Source organism: Pan paniscus, chromosome 5, assembly GCF_029289425.2.
Source record: "Pan paniscus chromosome 5, NHGRI_mPanPan1-v2.0_pri, whole genome shotgun sequence".
NCBI classification, from domain to species: domain Eukaryota; kingdom Metazoa; phylum Chordata; class Mammalia; order Primates; family Hominidae; genus Pan; species Pan paniscus.
In genome coordinates this window covers 35801554-35819954 of record NC_073254.2, presented here as the reverse complement: position 1 = coordinate 35819954, position 18401 = coordinate 35801554, and the positions used below count along the sequence as shown (strand labels likewise).

Here is an 18401-nt window from a genome sequence, read left to right as displayed (position 1 = left end):
TTGAGTTCAGAATTACACAGGGCACATCATATTAACAGCACACTCATAATTCATATTTTCTCCAATATCATTAGAATTACAATATAAATGGTAATGGATTTACAAAGAAAATACAGGTACTGGCTTTGTACAGGAATTTTATATTATAAAAGAACCTTAAATATGTAACCCCTATCATATAGTTTAGAATGACAATCAGAAATGTTAATTTCTTGACTATTTCCTTTTCTCTACCATCTTAACTCTTTCCCCATGATATGGCTTTTTCCTTGGATACTATATGATTGCCCCTTAAATCTCCATCTCTCATCTTCTCCTGTGCCTTATGCTTGCAACATTGGCTGGAATTAGCCTTTAATAATAATATTTCATGACATATTTCATTACATAGTTGATAGACTAGAGAAAGTATCAGTGGGTGATAGGTTGGGTTCAAGTGAGATTCTAACTTTTGTTTGGACAAGCTGTTTAGTTTTGACATCTATAAAATGGGAAAAGCTTAAAGAACCATATATAAAATTATGAACTAAAATACTACAGAATGCATTTTAACATTTTACTTCTCTGTTTATTTGTTCAACATTCTGATTTGGTTGCTAGGCTAAGAGAACATTTTTATCAAAAACATACTATTTACACCACGTGTCTGCTCTCATTATCTTTTTGGAAAATTGTCAAATATATTCGTAAATAATGATTCTTCAATTTCCTTATAAAAACAATGTTTGGATAGATCCATTAGCCATTTTGGAGATAATATATCTCTTTGCTACTGAAAAAAAAAAAAAAAAAATCAGAGGAAAACTTTAAATAATACCCAACCAGGTTGAAGACATATCATACTCTTTAAATCAAGCTTTTGTTTTATAAATCAAGTGTTCTGGTTTAAAACACCTACTTTCCTAATGTATTCATTTTTAGTAGTTAATGAAAGGACAGTGGGAGAAAAACTCATAAACTGAGGCTTCTAAACAGAATTTGGCAGTTAAATCAAATCTCTGAAAAATTCATAATCATTACAATGCAGAGGTAGTTCTTAATGTATTTGGTAACAGATACATTCTCTAACAAAATTAAGTGTGTATGTGTAAGGGCGGATGGGGAGTAGGAATTTATCAAAACAATAATTATCATGATATCTAAGAAATATAAAAATGGAAATGAGCCAATGTATTAAAGTGGAGGAAAAAAATCTCTCAAGTGAAAAACAAGAGACCTAACTTTAAAAACAATGCAATATTTGATCAATTTTCATTTTACTCGTCTACTTAAATTAACTGAGAATACCCAAAAGCCTCAAAAAGCATATTGCAGTATGATTCCAATTTAAGAAGGAGAGGCCTTGCTTATGTAAATAATTCAAATGAATAGCAGAGTTGTGGATTTTTAAAATCATAATTCTTATCTAACAGTTAGGGGGCTGTGAGGATTGCTTTTTAAAAACCAACATCTGGCCAGGCGCAGTGGCTCACGCCTGTAATCCCAGCACTTTGGGAGGCTGAGGCGGGTGGATCATGAGGTCATGAATTCAAGACCAGCCTGGCCAAGATGGTGAAACCCCGTCTCTACTAAAACTACAAAAAAAATTAGCTGGGCACGGTGGCAGGCGCCTGTAATCCCAGCCACTCAGGAGGCTGAGGCAAGAGAATCGCTTGAACCCGGGTGGCGGAGGATGCGCTGAGCCAAGATCGTGCCACTACACTCCAGCCTGGGTGACAGAGTCAGACTCCGTCAAAAAATAAAACAAAACAAACCAACATCCAGCCCATGAAGACATTCTCAGACTACGGGGACAGGAAGACCCTTTGCCTAAGCTGCCTTGTGCTTTATAAGATTTCACACTCTAGCACACGTGTACTATCCTTCATGTGCAGGCGGCTTGCTACGCAAATAAATTCCAAGCAATATTTTGGTCTCCTGTAGACTATAATTTACAAAAGAAACCAAGCAGATCTAAAATTCCACCATTGAAGAGATGAGCTGCATATTTAGCAGACTCACTTGTCTTGCCTGTGCATTGTTTGAAATGCCAGTCTGTTCACTTCTTTGTGAGTCACTGTTTGGCCTTGCAACAGTAACACCAAATTAATCAGCATTAAACACGCATAAACAATGTATGATTTTAAATTCATTAATGTACAGAAAAATGTTTTCTTTTAGAACTGTACTTACATGCATACAAAAATAAGAATCAAGGGTTAAACCTTTAATGTTCCTCTTATCACATAGTCTTAAATGAAGTAATTAACATCTGTTCCACCTAAGGATGTACACCAGGAAAAGAAATCTCCATTCCATTTTATCACTTAACAAATAACTATAGTAAGCAATTTACAAATATTAGCCAGTTCAATACTCAAAACACCCCATGCAGGAGAGATCTCTTCATGAGGAGCCTGAGACCCAGAGGCATTAAGTCTCTTGCCCACAGTCCCACAGCTGGTAGGTTACGGGCACAGCCCATGTTCAAACTCTGGAGTCTGGCTCCAAAGGCCAAGCTCTAAACTACCATGCTACGCTACCTCTTCAATTTTACAGACAAGTGATAGTTATAAAGTAATGTTACAAATGCTTAATTAATCTTGAGGAGCAGATTACTACCATGAAGCCTGCTGTGAAGTTAAAACGGTCCCTTCTTTATTAGAAGACCTTTGCTAAACCAATATGAAATATTCACAACTTTAGGAGATAAAAGTCAAATGACACCTTTCAAGTCACCAAGGGATCAAACAGACTATGCAGCTAAGATGGTAACTTTAACATTCACTTATTTATTAGTAATTTTAAACCTGTCTGGTTTTTAAAAATGGAGAAATCAGTGTACAATAAATGACACACATAACCATGTAGCCTTTGAAAATAAAAATAAAAGGCTAAATCTGTGGAAGAAAAAGTAGAAGCGAATTATAATCTAAACCTAAGTATAGGTCACTACAGTGAGTGCTAAATTTGTCTCTGAGCTTCCTGAGAGTCAAGGCAAAAAGAGAGGGATGGTCACTTAGATGAGCTTTGTTGTTTCAACAAAGAGGGGTGAGCAGCTTTATTTGGAAAGCAAATTTAACAAAATGAATAGACTTGTAATTCTAACCAATTTAGTAAACAGATTTTATAGTCAGAAAACCTATTTTATCATCCTTGTCTAGGTAGGTGATTTGTAAGCCGAAGCTGCCCAAAATAACGTCAAAATAAAATACCACAATGTATTGCCATACCTAAGTATCTTTTGGCTGTGTAAATGCAGTTTCAGCTCTGCCATATCTTGGAGTCACCATTAATGCCCAATTGGATTAATGGCCTCCTAATGGGATTCTTGACTCTATTTTATGTCTCTCTGATCCATTTCCCATAATCCATAATCCATCCAGAGAGATATTTTAAAAACTCAAGTCTGGTCATGTCGTGCCTCCACTTAAAACCCTACAATGGTTCCCCATTGCTCTCAGGAGAAAGCCCAGCGCCTTATGTTGCTACATAAAGCCCTACTTTATTTTTCAGATGAGTGCACAGGAGGCCATATAATGAAGATGCCATAATTTATTTAACCACTTTCCTATTAATAGACATTTGGCTTGTTTCCAATTTTAAGCTATTACCAACAATAACGCATATCTCTTTGGATACGGGGTGAGCATTTTTCTAGAAGTGGAATTACTAGGTTGAAGGAAGAATAGTTATACTTTTGATTTTCATATATATATAGTTAAATTGCCCTCCAAAATGGCCTTATCAATGTGTTTTTTTATTCTTGGCATCATTTAGCACTGTGACCACAGCCTCTCCCCACATAGTTTATGAGGGTTTTCTTACCTACTCCCAACAATACTGTATATAACATTTTTTAATTGTTGCCATAAAAGGGGAACAAATATTTTTGTTGTAGTTTTTGTTTTCTTAATTGCTATTGAGAGGGAATTCTTTTCATGTGTTTATTGAATCTCTTCGTCCATTTTTCTGTTGAGTTATAATAACTGAATTACACTTATTGAGACTATTTTTCCTCATTTAAACTTTGTTTACTATCATTCATTATGTGTAAGTTTTTTACTACTTTGTACTAAAATGTATCAAAAACCCTGTTGAACTTTTGACTAAGATTATACTGACTCTATTGAATAATATAGGGACAGTTGATACTATCATCATCATGTTACACTGTCCTATACAAGCATACATTATCTGTTATAGTCTTCAGAAAAATATCCCTTTTCATCATAAAGGTCTTACAACATTTATTTTTTGTTAGATTTATTTCCAGGTGTATTTGCTTAGTTCCTTTAGTGAATGAGATCTTTTTCTATTGTGTTTATTTAATTTGTCCCTTTCTGTTAATTTTTTCTTTCTTTCTTTTTTTAATTGAGACAGGATCTCTCTTTTTTTCTGTCACTCAGACTGGGGTGCAGTGGTGTGTGCGATCACAGTTCACTGCTGCCTCAAATTCCTGCACTGAAGCAATTCTCCTGCCTCAGCCTTCCGTAGCTGGAACTACAGTTGTGTGCCACCACACCTTGCTAATTTTTAAATCTTTTTCACAGAGATGGGGTCTCACTATGTTGCCCAGGCTGGTCTTGAACTCCTGTCCTCAAGGATTACTCTTGCCTCAGCCTCCCAAAGTGTTGGGATGACAGGCGTGAGTCACTGCATCTGACCTTAATTTTATTTTTGATGGTATCTTGTAGTTAGCTCAAACTCAATGGTCTTATTAGTTTTTCAGTTGATTTTCCTGCAGTTCCTGTAATTGCTTGTGTATTCATCTGCATTCTCTGGTAGACCAAAATTTCCATGAGAAAGGAAACTTTCAGTTATAGCCCCACTACCTAGCACAGGTCCTCGAGCACAGTAGGTAATCAGTAGTTTTTGACCTAAACAAAATAGAAAATGTGGACCCTCAAGCTTCTCTTCTCATCAATGAGTGTCAATGCATGTTCATTTCTCCCTATAATGGTCAAACTTCTTGAACAAATGAACCTAGGATTCTACTATCCAAAACTTAATGATTAACTTATGAAAATAGCACATATGAAAATTTAAAACACTTTCCTAAATAAGCATTGAATTAAAGTCCAAACAAGTCGATTGAAAAATAGAAAAGATCAGACCATTACGCATGGAAGAATTAAAAAACAAACAAACACCACATTCAACTTTAGCATTTAGAAAAATAAGAACAACTCCAACAACATCCACACCCTAAGAAATGAAGAAGTAATATAAAATATTACAAAAATATAAAATATAAAAATAGGCGCAATTACTCATCCAAGAGTATTTTTGGGTGTGTGGGGGGGGGATGCAGGAGGAAAGAAGGGTGTTGTGGGGAGGTGAAGGAGGAAAAACCTCACAAAAACAAAATGAAATTTACAAAAAATTAATACTGAAGCAGACAAAACACTGGCAAAGCCAATCAAAAAAAAAAAAAAAAAAGATAAAAGACAAAATGAGGAATGAAAAGGAAGTGCTAAGAACCTGGAGAATATTACATACAACTCTATGCTAATAAATATGAAAAAGAATATTCTAATGAAATGCGTAGTTATTGGAGAAAATAATTATAAAAATTGATTCAAAAATGTTTAACAAAGGAAACCAATGTACACACAAGCAACTGAAAATGTCATTAAATAATTTCCTGCTAAAAAACTCTGGAGAAGAAAGCTTTAATTTTTATTTTTAATTTTTTTAGAGACAGGGTCTTGCTCTGTCACCAGGCTGGAGTGCAGTGGCATGATCCTAGCTCACTGCAGCCTCAAATCCTGGGCTGAAGCGATCCTCCCCCCTCAGCCTTCTGAGTAGCTGGGACTATAGGGGCATGCTACCATGCCTGGCTAATTTTAAAATCTTTTTTGTAGAGAAGAAGTCTCGCTATGTTGCTTTGCCCAAGCTGTTCTCGAACTCCTGGGCTCCAGCGATCTGCCCGCCTCTGCCTCCCAAAGTGTTGGGATTACAGGCGTGAACCACCTCGCCCAGCCAAGAAAGCTTTCAAACTTTCAAGAAACACAATCCCCATGCTACAGAAAGAGATCCAGAGCATGGGAAAAAATACAGAAAATGATCCCACTAGATTTTAGGAAGGCAGCATGACTATGACTGGAAAACCCTGACCACGGGGTGTGGAAGAGGAATAATAAAACAGGGGATCCTTTCCCTTGGGGTACGAACATCATGAAGACAGGAGGCTCTGGAGAGTGAGTCCCAGCTTGACCATTTCATAGTGATACCACTTTGACCAAGTGACTTTCCTCTGTGATACCCCCGATTGTGAGGGTTCAAGGAAATAACCCCCATATAAAGCACTTAGTATCAGGTGAGCAACAAAATATTGACTGGCTTTAGGGGGAGGACTGTCCATGTTCCCTTAAAATATGTGAAAATCTGCATATGTATCAGTATGTTCATTTTTTGGAGAGGAAGGTTCACGGTTTCCATGAGATTCTCGAATGAGTCACAGACCACAAAATGTTCAGATCCATTGCTACACATGAATCTTACTTCTGAACATCGATGCAAAATAAAAATCTGGATGAAATATAAGCAAAATAAATACAAAGGCACATTATACAAATCCTTCACCAATAACAAAAAAGGGTTAATCATTGGAACTGAAGGCCCTGGGGTGGGAGTGTGGACAGCTTTTCTAAAAAGCAATTTGGCAGTTTCTACCAAAACCCCTTTAACTAATAGTACCTATATCCTTTAACCTATTAATTGTGCTTCTAAGAATACATCTATAGTATGAGGTATTTATTATGGAGTAATTTATACTAATAAAATATTGGAGACAACCTGAATGCTCAACAATAGTGGAATAGTTAATAAAGTGATGTATCCATTCAATGGCATAGTATTATGTAGCCATTACAGAAAAGGTTTCTGAGAACTTCAGTGACACAAAACAGTGCTCACAGTATGATTTTTAGAAGGTAACTGGCCGGGCAGGGTGGCTCAGCCTGTAATCCCAGCACTTTGGGAGGCTGAGGTGGGCGGATCACGAGGTCAGGAGATCGAGACCAGCCTGGCTAACATGGTGAACCCCATCTCTACTAAAAAAATACAAAAATTAGCCAGGTGTGGTGGTGGGTGCCTGTAATCCCAGCTACTCGGGAGGCTGAGGCAGGAGAATCCTTTGAACCTGGGAGGCAGAGGTTGCAGTGAGCTGAGATCGTACCACTGCACTTCAGCCTGGGCATCACAGCAAGACTCCGTCTCAAAAAAAAGAAGTAACTTGTATGCAGTATAATGATAGCATTGTAAAATAAAATAAATACCCAAGGTTTGAAGGAAGCAAATACTCCAAACTGATCATAATGGTGAAACCTGTGTGCTGGACTATAGTGATTAATTATTTTTTTATTGTTTCTTCTCTTTACTTTTCAGATTTTCTATATATTTTTTAAACAATCAAAGCCATTTAAAAATATCTTACTAATAAAAGTGGGTAATCAGGTGATCGGAGCTACTGTTCCCTGCGTGGTGATGGTGACAATATTACTTCAACTTTTCATTTAGTATTAAGATAATTTAAAAATACTGCTGATTAATGACAGGGCTGTAAACAGATTATCATTTATAAGTCTTCTAAATAGCCTAACAGTGCCAACTAAAAGCAGTGGAAACTGTCTGGGGAGGTTAGGGTACTTACTGTCTTCCTCGGCCTCTGTAAATTACACAAAGCTTTCCCTACCTTCAAACATGAAAATATCAGTAAAAAATATTCATCGCATCAGAAACATTTTAGAAATAGTGTCATGACTTTTTTTTAATGCCAAATTTAATAAGAAAGAAAATATTTAAAAACCGGTAAGTAGGGTCGGGCGTGGTGGCTCACGCCTGTAATCCCAGCACTTTGGGAGGCTGAGGCGGGTCGATCATGAGGTCAGGAATTCAAGACCAGCCTGGCCAAGATAGTGAAACCCTGTCTCTACTAAAAATACAAAGATTAGCTGGGCACAGTGGCAGGCACCTGTAATCCCAGCTACTTGGGCGGCTAAGGCAGGAGAATTACTTGAACCTAGGGGCTGGAGGTTGCAGTGAGCCAAGATCACTGCACTCCAGCCTGCGTGACAGAGTGAGACTTCATCTCAAAACAAACCAACAAACCAACCAACCAACCAACCTCATAAGTAGATAATGTATTTAAAATAAGAAAACTAATAAAACTACTTATGTTATTTTTCTTCCTAACCCATGTATTACAGAAGGTGATTCATCCCACCAGTGCTTCTTCTGCAGACAGTAAAATATGGTCCCAGTGACCATCTCAGGTGGCATGCTTCCAGCATTTTATCAGACAAGGCTGAAGACAGCAGACATTAAACTTCAGTTGTGTGCTCCACAGAACATTAGCTGTCTTCATCATGACTTTGCATCTTTCAGTGATAGGTATGAATTTGTCTACTGATACGGTTTGGCTGTGTCCTCAGCCAAATCTCATTTTGAATTGTAGCTCCCATATTTCCCATATGTTGTGGGAGGGACCCAGTGGGAGGTAACTGAATCATGGGGTTGGGGGGGGGGGTCTTTCCCATACTGTTCTGGTGAGAGAGAATAAGTCTCATGAGATCTGACCGCTTTACAAAAGGGAGTTCTTCTGCAAACCCTCTCTTGCCTGCTACCATGCAAGATGTGACTTTGCTCCTTCTTGCCTTCCACCATGATTATGAGGCCTCCCCAGCCATGTGGAATTGTAAGTCGATTAAGCCTCTTTCCTTTATAAATTACCCGGTCCTGGGTATGTCTTTATTAGCAGCATGAGAAAAGACTAATATACCGCATTCATCAGAAATTTGATGACTTTTCTTCTGAGACAGAGTCTCGCTCTATCACCCAAGGCTGGGGTGTAGTGGTGCGATCTCAGCTCATTGCAACCTCTGCCTCCTGGGTTCAAGTGATTCCCCTGCCTCAGCCTCCCAAGTAGCTGGGATTACAGGTATGCACCACCAAGCCTGGCTAATTTTTGTATGTTTTGGTAGAGACAGGGTTTCGCCATGTTGGCCAGGCTGGTCCTGAACTCCTGGCTTCAAGTGATCTGCCTGCCTCAGCCTCCCAAAGTGCTGGGATTATAAGCATAAGCCACTATGTCAGCCAGAGATCTGATGACTTTTCTACCACTTTTTCGTCTTGTCAGAAAACAGATGAACCCACCAAGGGTTATGCTAGTCGGATTAACATCACTTTTTAAATCACACAGGTTTTTGGTGGGGACACAGATGCATGGCATTGTAATATCTGCTCATGTGTATTTATCACCATGGGGCAGACTTTGTAAAATATTCCAGTTGTATTTTTTTTAATGCCCAACTTGTAGACCATTTTAGTTTGCTTCTGCCCGTATTTCTTTCATCTGGATAAAAATAATCCTATGTAGGTTCCCACTTTCTCCACATAAATAATCTCTTCTTTGCCCCTCACATGAATTTCTCACAAGTCTTGACTAATCTGGAACTTTGTCTTGCAGCCCAGGAGGTGTATCTACCTTAAATTAGCTCCTGTCTTGGGCAGAAAACAATACACTTACATATTTATGTTTTGGTGAAGAAGGATATTTATAAAGAAGAGGAGAGGAGAAAAGGGTATATGAGGGAGAGAGAGAAACAGAGATAGATGGGAATTAAAAGCAAGACAAAAATACAGAAAAATATCAAAGCTCTGTTGATCAAGGCTCTGTTGGTTACTAAATACATTACCTAAAAGAAAACTGGTAAAAGCCTGCTATTTATGTGGGTATGGGTATGACAGTACATTACAAATTGTATTTATAGCTCTTTGAAACTACACTGATTTTTAGAATATTCCCTTTAGCCCTTAGAAACAGATGGTATGCTTTTTATTTTGAAATTACCCTTCCACTTTTCCCAATTGTGGTGTATTACTTTCTGATTTGTAAGACAATAGCTTTGAGTCCAAGGAAATGTGCAATTATATAAAAAAGAAATTTTTCTCATGTGTAGCTATGTCAGTTAAGTATTAAAGGGTCTTCCCACTAGTGAATAAAAATTAATCTCTCTGTAGCTTCCATATGTTACCTGTACAGCATCTGCTCAAATGAGTTGTCTTTCTAGGCTGCTTGACATGTTAGGACCCTGAAAATGATCCCATCTTGACTGAATCTCAAATGCCCTTCCTGAGCAGCACTGATGAAACAGATGGAGCACCTGGATGTTATCTGCTTTGGATCTGGTTCTCAGGAGGAGGAGGAGCAGAAGGCTGGGCACAACGGTGTTTGAGGTTCTCAACTGCCCTCAGAAAGAAGGGTTGACTTGATTTACATTGACTTCAACTTGATTATCTTGATCTACTTAACTGCATTTTCGGCTTTTATGCTCAAGCCACCGGTCAGCATGCTTCCTATGGTCAACTGCAGTCTTTGACTACATGCAGGATATCTCAAATGCAGCTTGGAACATAACTTAACCATTCCTCAGGTTTACTGCCAAACGATAATGCTTTGCCAGTTCTGCAAAGCTGTTTATAATTTAGTATACTTTCTTGGGTGTGCACATCTACTTATCAGCTTGCAATAGTTTCAAGGGCTTCTGAAGACATCTGCGGAATGAGATGACAGAGGGCCTTAGAAGCTCAGACATAGATTATAACATCAGCTGGCAGTGCCTTGTGTCTCCTTGAGTAAGGCTTATGAAGCCATGAATTTAATTTATTAAATAAAATGGAATCTCCTGATTTATTTCACTGGTGAAGAATGTGTTAGACAAGGTACTGTCACATGGCCATCCATTAATAATACAGTTAAGATTTTGGCCACTTAATCAGTTTACAAGCTTTGCAGTAGCCATCTGAGAGTGGGCATTCTTAAGGTGTCAAAGGAAGGTCAAAGAATAGAATACTGAGAATCTTGGACTTGCCATCAATTTGATGTGAACGAGAGTGTGTATTCTTGACCACAGTAGGTCCTAAAAGAATAATTCTGGTGACATGGGCTAAATGATTTAAAGTTAAGTGGCTATTGTTGGATAGGGTTTTCATATCTATTATAAACTAATTGCCATCTTTGGTTCCAGGCTAATTAAATGTTTTCTAATATTTATAAAACAGTCCTGCCATAGTTCATATGAATCAGTCATGGTTACTTTTGGTGGCACTGTAATTAGAAATGATTAAGTCAGCTGGTTGTCAGCTTTGACAGTACCTTTGGCAGAAATATTTTAGAAAAGCAACTCTAAACTTAAAATCTAATGGCATTACTACTCAAACTCTTTCTCACAGGCTCAAAAACACCATTGAAACTAAGCGCACATTTGTTAGAACTACAGGATATGCCATAAACTAACCGTAGCCCATAATAGATGTATAAACAGGCAAGCCACAGTGCCTGTTTTGCTTTTCTGATATCACATTGCTTTCACCTACATTATCTCATTTGTTCCTCATGACAACTATTTGAAGTATCATTATCTCTAGGACACAGATAAGGAAACTGAGGCTCCCAGAGGTTAAGTGACATACTCAAGGTCACCCAGCTGGTATATGGTGGAACCAGATGTCAGTCTGGGTGTTCTGTCTTCAAGGGTTGTTTTCTTTTCACTTTCACACCTGCCCTCTTAAGAGACCGGCACTGATGTAGATATGAATAGGAGCATCACATGAGACAGACAGTCAGAGTGGGGTACAATGAGGTTAGCAACTTCTGCATCACAGTTACTTGATTATCTCTCTGCTTTTTTTAAAATCCCAAATTTAAAAATCCAAATACTTTTTAGTAGGTAAAACATTTTCCTTTTCAATCAAAATGTTCTACTATGCTGTCTTTGATTAGTCTATTGAAAGCTAAACCTTTGTCCACTGAAGTTTTTTTAATAGTGAAATTTCAGATGAGGAGATTGGATTGGTTGATGGCTAGCATGTCAAAGGACCTGGCCTATCAAGAAGTTACTAAAGCAATTAGCCTTTAACGAAGCTGCTGCAGGAGAAGCTGTAGCATCTTTTCCACTGGCACTCCTGCAGGTCTACACCATTTCGTGCCTGGCATGTTATGTAGGATCTACTTCATGCGATCCTCAAACTCACCCTACCTTTCCCTCTTCCAGCCTTAAAACTGGTAGGGGAATTTTCTTTACAAAGTCCAAATCTAATCGCCTGAAACATTTTAATGGTCCCTCATTACCTACAGAATAAAGTCTGCTTTCACAATTCCCACCTCTCTGCACTCTTTCATGTCATACCTCATTTTCTGGTAATAGTGAAAAACCACATGAAGTTATCTGAACATGGCAGGTTCTCTCACACATCTATGACTACCCCCTTTTTCTTCCCAATTTAATTATCAGGTCAACTCCTAATAATATGAATGCTAATTCTGTACTGGCTCTGTTCTGAGTACTTCATATATGTAACACGTGTAATGCTCACAGCAACTCTATGAGGTAAGCACTATTATTATTCCCTATCTGATGATTCGGGAACTACAGCATAGAATGGTTAGTTACTTTCCAAAGGTCACACGGGTAGTCAGTGGAAGAGCCAGGATGTGAATCCAGGCAGTCTACTTCCAGAATCACCTCCTAATCACAGAACTAGGCTTTAAGTTCAAGTGTTGCTTCCTCTGGGAAACTTCCCCCGAGTGGACTCCTGCCCACAGGTGCGTAAAGCTCTCTCTCTTTTAAGTCAGCACACTCATAGGATGCCATGCACTGTGCTGTCATCGCAGAGTACAGACTCTCCTAGCAGCCTCCTTGACTCAGGCAGTAAGAAGTGTCCTACTCATCCTCTGTCCTCAGCAGCTACCACATGACATGGTCAGTGCTAAAGAAATGCCTTTGGTTGAGTGAAATGGAAAATACTATGAAAATGAGAACTATACGTCAACACAGTAATTTACTAATGTTGTTTCTTCTACGAGCTCTCAAATCAGAGCATTTAACTTCAATATTGCCTTCTCTGTAAAGCAAAATGAAGGAGATGGATAATTATAAAGATTTTTAATAATTATCCCAAATGTAAAAACTCCCAAAAGTAAAAAGAAGCTATGAACATATTTGCTATATCCTTTTAGAACTGTTTGGAGTAAATAAAAAGAATCCATTAGCTATCAGCTATTTTTCTGACTCTTTATATTTTGACCTTAGAATTCACAATAACAATATTATTTTTACTCTACAACACAACAAATCCAGCACCACATTTTAGGAGAGTTGGGCCGTAAAGAAGAAGCTGATGGCAGGAGTGGAGTAATCAGTCAGAAATTCTTAGAACAGCATAGTCATTTTAATAACAACAAAATGGTCCTTCCTCTCCTGAAACAGAAAGTGGAAGGAAAGGGCTAAGGAAGTGGATGTGAAGAGGTCATCTTTGTTGCTGTCAAAGCTGTGGTCAATTACTTTGCCACAAGGCTTTAGCCAGGAAGGAAGTTTATTCCTTTGAAGAGACACTTGGGGAAGGAGGAAAGAAAGGGTTTTTGCTTTCACATTGATTAACCACATCTTAGCTGTCTATTCGTTCATTTCAGTTTAAAGAGAAATCTTCCCAGTGTGTGCTATGCCATGAAGATGAATTAGATTCCTCTGGTAGAGCTTTACAGCTTAGTGATGGCAAAGACATTTTTTTAAAAAGATTCTTTCCAATATTATGTATACATGCTGTTGATGAAGAGGCAAGCTACAGTGGTGGCTTAAAGGCTGGCGCAAAGCTGGTCAAGTCAAGCTTCAAGGATGATGAATACAGTGAATCCAGTTTATAAAGGCGGGAAGCCTGTTTCAAGCAGAAAGTAGTCAGGGAAGATGAGGGGGCATTATGACCTCATCTTCGATGCTGAGAATTTTTGAGTCTGTGTTTATGAATATAAGCTTCTAAGTTTACACTTGACCATCATGGATGGATTTTACCTGGCTAGCAATATTAGGCATAAATGGCATCAAGCCAATTTAGTTCCAGGACAGGGAATGCTGGGAGACAATGATGGATAGTGGTAAAGGGCCAGCCCCGGTCTGTGTGTGTTACGGTTGAAGTACCTGGACTTGCTTTTGTAGGTTACAGTGGCTGTTATAGGGTATGAGGCATGGCAGTGAGGTTAAATCTGGGTTCTGGCTAGATCCTAGGTCCCAGTTTTCTGGGTTCTGGCTAAATCTAGGTCCCAGTTTTTGAGATTCTAAATGCTAGTAAAATGAGTGGAAATTTTTTTAAAAACCCAGCTTGTTTATAAGGTTGTGTACTTTTCATTCTACAAGCAGGTACATAATTTTTTAAAATTTCAAATCTATGATCACAATCATTTCAAAATAGGAAGTGATTTTAAATCTTTTAAATAATCAATTTAAGCTGTAAGTTGTACTGTCTTTGTTTTTCTTATCTCTTCTGCAGTTTGGTGAAAATGTCATCCTGGACCAGCATTTAGTAGACCAACAATTAGGAGCAGTGGAATAGGTCATTCTGGAGCTAGGTAGAGGGGCAATGCTAGGGACAGGGAGCCTAATTAATAACTAAAATAGACACATTATTTCTTTTTCTTTTCTTTTCTTGTTTTTGAGATAGAGTTTCGCTCCTCTTGCCCAGGCTGGAGTGCAATGGTGTAATGTCAGCTTACTGCAGCCTCCGTCTCCCAGGTTCAAGCGATTCTCCTGCCTCAGCCTCCCAAGTAGCTGAGATTACAGGATGCACCGCCGTGCCTGGCTGATTTTGGTATTTTTAGTAGAGATGGGGTTTGCCATGTTGGCCAGGCTGGTCTCAAACTCCTGACCTCAGGTGATCCACCCGTCTCTCGGCCTCCTGAAGTGCTGGGATTACAGGCGTGAGCCACCGCACCCGGCCAAATAACAGCATTATTTCAAGACTACAAAGTTTAAGATTATGACTCAACACCACATGCCTTTTTCTGATTTTCATCTGACAAACACCTGTGGTTTAGAGGCCTCCACAGTAAGGATTTTGGATGATTGGTTAAAGAACTTTTGAGGGAGAGGGAACATGACTAGGATGAAAAAGAAACAGATGAGGAAAGTGAAAAAGATGGTGACTTGAAATCAAGACACTAAAGGCTACTGTATTCCCAAACCACAGTGGGTTCTGCCGGTGGCCCCAAGCGGGTGTTTGTTTTGGGTTACTGTGAAGATTAAGAGGTCAGGATCCAGTCTAAAGCAGCTAATGATCTATGTGAGGCCTCTGCATCACTGAGAGAATGAAGTGGAGGAGGTTATAAAACCGACCCTAGGAAGGTGGCTCATGAACGAGAACTCAGGAACAACCACCACATCTGCAGTAATCTCAAGAGAAGTGACTTTTGCACAAGGCAGGGTTGTGCTGGCGGTGAGGAGGAGGCAAAACGGGCATTTGCTAGCGTTATACATCAGGCTTAAATTTAAAGGCAGATTTTGTGTGCTAGGGAGTTGATTCCTAATATTGTTCTGTCCCAGTTGGCCTCACTGTGATTACCATAGAAGGGTTCAGCTGTGGCATTAGTTAAGCTATTCAAGCCAGGCCCTCTCTCTCTTCCTCCCTCCCCCTTTCCCTCTTGTCCTTTCCTTCCTTTCTTTCTTCCATCAAGATGAGTTCTTGCTGTGTTGCCCAGGCTGGAGTGCAGTGGCTATACATAGGTGTGATCATTGCACACTACAGCCTCAAACTCCTGGGCTCAAGTGATCCTCCCACCTCAGCCTCCTGAGCAGCTGGGACTACAGACACATGCTACCACACCCAACTAACTAAGAAAACCTTTTTTTTAGAGACAAGGTCTTGCTATGTTGCCCAGGCTGGTCTCAAACTCCTGGGCTCCAGCGACTCTCCCACCTCAGACTCCTGAGTAGCTAGGATTACAGGCGTCAGCTACTGTGCCCAGCAGGCCAGACTTTTTCTAGGTCCTTCAAAGCTAACAAGCATCAAGGAAGTTACATATGTGATACTGAGACTGATTGAGTCAGGTGGCTTTTGTTTTTATTTTCAATTCTAGAGCAAAGTTTCAGTTAACTGGAATTCTGCTAACTCAAATCTCAAGGCCAGAGCTGGTTCTGGGCAAAACCATGGAATGGGCCTCAGAGTTCAATGCCCCACTTACCTATTTTCCATCAGAGGTTCAGCTTTCAGTTCTAGGTTTTCTTAAGTTTTAAAGTATTGCTTTTGTTGGGGAACATTTCCATGACCCCAAATAGATTATTTTATGGGTAATTAGGAGTTAACAAGGAGAGAAGATGTTTAATCAGAAGATGGCTGTTCAATGTTACAAACTATTCCAAAATTCATCCTGCAGAGACCTGGAATGGTCCCAGTGATTTCTTGAGTCAATAGTGAAATTAAAAACCTTACTTCTAAGACTTAAATTGGCTTGGCAAATTAGAATTCACTCACATTTCTGGAGTTTGAAATAATCTCTTCCCTCTCTACCAGGACATATCTCAACCTCAAACCTCTACTTCCTGCAACTAACACAGTTTCAAGAAAATATCGGCATAAATTAAGTCATGTAAGCAGCGTCTGTATTACTTATTAAAAGCCTCCCGCTAGGCACAATAGGCACTTGCATTCAAGTGCTGAATTAATGAAAAAGGCATTTTGAATTTTCCATTGAAACGTGCCTTTCCTTTGCACCACAGTTTAACTTCTTTCTAAATGCAGCTTTTAGTAGAAAATGACAACAATTATGAGCCCTTTGAGATTTAAAATCTGAAACTCAAATTATCAAGCCTTAATAAAAGCCTAATAAATTCCTTTATGTGTTATATTATGTCTGCTTAATTACTCCAAGCCCATAAAAGAAGCCATGCAGAAGCAGAGTTTATATGTTAGCTTTACAGAAGAGTGAATTTTGAGACTCTTTTCTCTAAATTTAATTTTTATGTGTATAGTTAAAAATATATATTCAGAGACTTTATAAATCTGAAACGTAGATCACCCCTATAAATATATTAAGTGGATACATTCTCTAGAAAGGCAAATAAGTGATTAACACCACCAAAAAGTTCTTTATCTTAAAAAGAGCATATTCAGTTCAATGGGCATCTCTCTATTATTGCTAACAGTTTATCTCCTACACTGACTGAAAAGAGAGCTACAGCATGCACCAGCTGTAGTTTCTACAAAGGAACTACCATTCAATATTGTTTTTCTATAGCATAAATAATTTTTTAATGAAGCAGAAAGTCATTGTTACTTATAAGATGGTGTTTACTGATCTGGTGCTGTATTGAAAAATATAGCAATCCATAGTATTTTTATTCTGATAACGTCAATCTCATACGATATCATTGGAGGGGAGGGAAAAAATGTAGCCTTGTCAAGTACATAAGGAAGATGGGCCCATTCAACATAAGGTTTTCATGATAGCTTTTAACTCAGGACAGCAAAGTGATTACTATGAGCTGACACCAAAGGTCAGGCTGGGTGTCACCAGCAACAGGGAGGTTGTCTTCCCTGTTCCTTGACACTACCTTCACTGCACCCCCCCAGCCAACAAAAGGGGCTTCCTGTATTACCATTGATCCCTATTTTTTTCTTAATTTGCATTTTCTAATCTTCCAGGATCTATTCTCTTGACTGGATTAGCCACTGTTTAAATGAAAATATATATGTGTCCACAGGGAGGGGAACATCACACACCAGAGCCCATCGGGGAGTGGGGGGCAAGGGGAGGGAGAGCATTAGGACAAATACCTGCACGCGGGGCTAAAAACCTAGATGATGGGTTGACAGGTGCAGCAAACCACCATGGCACATGTATACCTATGTAACAAACCTGTATGTTCTGCACATGTATACCAGAAATTAAAATTAAAAAATATATATACATATATATATATTTTTGGACACAGACACACAGACACACACACACACACACACATATATATGTGTGTGTGTGTGTGTCTGTGTCCAAAAATTACAGTGAATAAAAAAAAAAATCTTGGCTGGGTGCGGTGGCTCACGCCTGTAATCCCAGCACTTTGGGAGGCCAAGGAGGGTAGATCACGAAGTCAGAAGTTCGAGACCAGCCTGACCAACACGGTGAAACCCCGTCTCTACTAAAAATGCAAAAATTAGCTGGGCGTGGTGGTGGGCGCCTGTAATCCCAGCTACTCAGGAGGCTGAAGCAGAAGAATCACTTGAACCCGGGAGGCAGAGGTTGCAGTGAGCCGAGATTGCGCCACTGTACTCCAGCCTGGGTGACTGGGTGACAGAGCGAGACTTCATCTCAAAAAAAAGAAAAAAAAAAAAGAAAATCTTTATTTCCCATTCGAAAACAACAGATGGGATGAAAACAAAAAGGTGACTGCTCAGGAGCCATTTTAAAGCCAAAAGCGACTTATTGATTCTTTCACGGAAACTTTCAAACCTGGAGATAGGTGACTTAAAGTGGGTCTGCAATGTGGACCACGAATATGCTTATTTTGCCAAATAAGCAAAGTGCTTCCTCAGAGAACTGTTGAAAACTGAGACATGCAAAAAGTAGCCCAAAATCACAAGAACAAATC

The 18401-nt window shown here is 39.0% G+C and overlaps 1 protein-coding gene and 1 long non-coding RNA gene across 3 annotated transcripts in view; one reads left to right on the top strand and one right to left on the bottom strand.

Annotated features, from left to right (window-relative positions):
* Nucleotides 1–18401, bottom strand: part of CDKAL1 (CDK5 regulatory subunit associated protein 1 like 1) — a 704387-nt gene that overhangs the window by 53522 nt on the left and 632464 nt on the right. The gene's annotated exons all lie outside the window — the stretch shown is intronic.
* LOC117980538 (uncharacterized) overlaps nucleotides 12421–18401 on the top strand; it is a 28998-nt gene continuing 23017 nt past the window's right edge. Inside the window, exon 1 of the long non-coding RNA XR_008625570.2 lies at nucleotides 12421–12589. This is a non-coding gene — a long non-coding RNA (uncharacterized LOC117980538). The remainder of the gene's footprint in view (nucleotides 12590–18401) is intronic.